The sequence below is a fragment of the Octopus bimaculoides genome, chromosome 1 (assembly GCF_001194135.2).
Source record: "Octopus bimaculoides isolate UCB-OBI-ISO-001 chromosome 1, ASM119413v2, whole genome shotgun sequence".
NCBI lineage: Eukaryota > Metazoa > Mollusca > Cephalopoda > Octopoda > Octopodidae > Octopus > Octopus bimaculoides.
In genome coordinates this window covers 11,463,562-11,467,624 of record NC_068981.1, presented here as the reverse complement: position 1 = coordinate 11,467,624, position 4,063 = coordinate 11,463,562, and positions in this window count along the sequence as shown.

Below are 4,063 nucleotides of genomic sequence, written 5' to 3'. Positions count from 1 at the left end.
ATATGCGCATGCGAGTGTGTGTGCGTGCGCACATATGCGTTTACATATCGTGTATATATAACACATGTACGCATATATATATATGCACGTTTGCACACATATAATTATATATATATATACATATGTGTATATATATATATATAACGTGCAAGAACTCGCACAATAACATTTCGCCATGATAGATCGCTGACTACTACACATATTTTTTTTTCCTCCTCGTTTCTCTCCTTGTTTCTTTCTGTGTTGCTTTCTGTTGAAGAGCATAGGCTCAAAGCGTTAAAGACTTTCTCTATTCCCGAGCGTTATACTAATACATCCATTTGTTCTCTACACCACCTATCTTCATCTGTTGTTCTTTCGTGAATTTTCCCTATGTATATATATATATATATATATATATATATATATACATATGCGTGTGTGTATGTATGAATGAATGTATGTGTGTGTGAGAGAGTGTATATACAGTGTGAGTGTATACAGTGTGAGAGGTTTAAGGTAGAAGATAATGTAAATAAAATAAAGTATAGCTTCTGTTTATTCTATACTACTACTACTATGAAAATGATAACTAATGCTCTCCAGTGATAAGTGATATATCCCGGGCTGGGAACCCTCAAACTTTTTACTTATATATACACAAATATATCTATTTATATAAGTATATAAATACTTTGTTGCCTAACACTTTCCAGTAACATTTTCTTTTCCGCAATGGGAAAACACTACTTCAAGCTCCGGTGCAGTTGTGTCGCTGTTCATATATATTCGCTGATGTTCTAATGACTGTAATACGATGCGGTGTTTCTATCCCGATTCATATCTTCCATACGTATTTTGAAGTTGATATTGCAATACATCATGCAAATAGATCTTTCAATCTGCCAAATTTAAAAGCATTAGTATTCTCGTTTTGTTTGTCTCTGCATAATTTGTCAAACGTATGATATACATTCATTTTTCACTCATTTATTAAAGAGAACATGGCCCCATGAGTGTGATTCACAGAAAGAACCTTGCTATTCTGTTTTGTTGAGATATTTCTATTCGAAAATTTCAGTCTGTGCATGTCATTAGATTTGTTATTGATTATTAATATACTTCTCTTGGCTGGTCGGTAACTTGCAGCCAGTTACATAGCAACATAACCGCCAGCTGATTAATGATTTACTTCTATAACGATTTCTTTTCTTCTTGCTGTGTTTGTAGAATCCAGTCTTCCCACGTCATTGCTGTCAAAACGGAATTATTGAACATCTACAGTATCATGTTGCGGCATATTGAGCCCATTCTTATCTTACTGTGGTCCTCAGTAATTTAATACTGTGAAGTTAATTGTGAAGCTGAAAAAAATTCTCCTAGTTTAATTATCTTTTCATCCTCTAACAGTACTTTTTTCCTTTTAGCCTCCTTACGAGCCATCGTTTCTAATATTCCATGATATTAGTCCATCTTTTAACTTTCAGAGGGGTTCTTTTTCCGCCTTACAAAGCTGTCGTTGTCTATCATGTGTCATTATTGTTATTGTTTCTATTTAAAAGTCGGTTCTGTTGTTTTATGACTAAATTCGTAGATATTGCTGTAGTTTTGTAGAAAAAAATATTATCTACTTCAATAGGAATCTTTATAAATTTGAAGAATATTGAACAGTAATGCAAAGTTTTCGATATATCTGTGGGTACCGGAGTAAAAAGAATGTACTGAAGTGTTTCATATATTTTTAGCCGTATTAAAAATACGCTCGTCTGCACAGCGTCTGAATAGATTAAAAAAAAAACAAACATTATTATTAAAATCCGTTGTAAAGAAATACTGAAGCCAAATAATTGCAGAATTTAAATATTGGAAATATTCCTTCAGATTTCCAATAGACCTGCTTGCATAAAGGATATTATTATTGGTTAATAGGAATTTTGAGAATCCATGGAGTTTAACTCTTTAAATTCATTTCAATGAGTTTCTTAATTTTGAAAGGAAAATATAGAATATAGATCGATTGACTGTATGCACAGAAGGTGCTTGTTCTTTGTAACTTTTGAAATCTCTTTTATAACGTGCAAGAACCCGCACAGTAACGGAGACATTAACACACAAAATAAATATAATTACATGAATTCAATATAATTCCGAACTATTTATTTTGAAAATGCTGACAATTTTCACTCGACAGGGAATATTCAGCCATTCAGAACGGTTGTATCGAAAACAGAAGATGGTCCAATTTTTATTTTTTTAATTTTCTTTTTTTTAATGCAGAAAACATGAGCAAATATGGAAACTGAATTCGAATGTTATTTTACACTTGAAAAATAGAATTCTCTGAAAATTTTATTTTTGAAACATTGTATAAGTTTACTTAGTTACTTTTATTTGAATCAGCAAACGCTCACAGCTTTCTTTAATTTTTTGTTTCATATATATATTTGTATGTGTGCGTGCGTGTGTATGTGCGTGAGTGTGTGTGTGTATGAGTTAGTACCTGGAAAAAAAAAACTAACATCAGAAATTCTTATATATTCTATTTCTCATTTTCTATGTACTTGTGTCGCAATTATATTTCTGAGATTTCGTATCAAGTCATATTTAAAGGGGAATATGTTCTGAAGCTTGAGGTCTTAATTCGAGGTTATTTACATATAAGCCTGATTCCAGGGACTTCTCTCAAAACTCACAATCAGGTACAATACGAAATCATGACATTAATACACGATATTAAATGATAAGATCAACAAAAGTAAAATACAGATTAAGGTTTCCCGTTTTCACAGCAACAACAGTAGAGGGGCCTATGAGATAAGGAAAATGGTTATGGAAATTAGTGAAATGAGAACGAGAAGAATGGTACAATAGAAAAAGATAAATAAAAAGAAGACATAGTTAAGCAATAGTCGCTGAGAGTAAATTAAAATGAGTAACATTTGCAAGGAAACACACCAACACTTAAATCAATGAAAGTGCTTGCATCAGATACCCGCCGGTGTGTTGTGCCCTTCAGCGAGCCATTTTATTTCACTGTGCTCCAGTTCACTCAGCTGGAAAAACAAAATGAGTAGTACTTGATTTTCAAATGGCTAGCCTTGCTACATTCTGTGTCATCCTAAATCATAGGACACGATATTTGGACACAGAATCCGACAGGGAGGGCTGTTTTACGCGTGTCTTTCGAGTGTTCATGCCACTTGCACGTTGATTTCACGACCGGGTGTTTCGTTTAACGGATCAACTGGAATTCACGTTGTTGTAACAGAGTGCTAGTTGTTTTGTCTTGATTTTTGTTGGGTTTGATCTTTGTGTGTGAGTGAGTGATGCACGCCAACTTACGCATTAGTGCTCCGAGGAGCATTCAATACACAAAAACCTACATCATGCTCGAGTTATCAATGTTAGGACACACGATCCAGAGAAAATATACTCATAAGCACTGACACGCGCGCACACACTCACTTATATATACATACATTTGCATGGATATACATAATACAAATATGTATGTTCGCATTTATCCTTGTATGTATATGGTCAGGTTTTGGTGTATATGATTGAGAATAGACTTATATAGGTTACTTGCATTAAGACTTTATAGCGATGACGTTTGTACAATTAAAACTCTCATATCTACTTGAAATATGCAACAAATCCTTCTAAAACTCTATCTATTACGATCAATATATTCTGATAGGAAATGATTTTTAGTATCTGTTTAAAATAGTTCAATGTTATCAATATTTAAAGAAGTCTTTTTGCGATTTCAGCATGCATTCCTTTTACTGATTAAATAGTAATGGAAAATGATGGAGTTTAAAAGAATAAAAACGTAGGAAAACACGATAATTTTGCATCAATAATATTTTTAAGATTATAGAATACACTCGATACTTGCGTATCTATTTCGCTATTGTATGTATTATTTGTGTCCCTAAAGTTTCATAAAAACGACGGAGAGTAACAGTTAGTTGATAAAGATTTCTGTGTTATCGAACACATTTTCTTTTTCAATAGGCAATTCCCAAAGTAAATATTTCATTTCAAATCTGCGTTGTTATATATATATATATATATATAT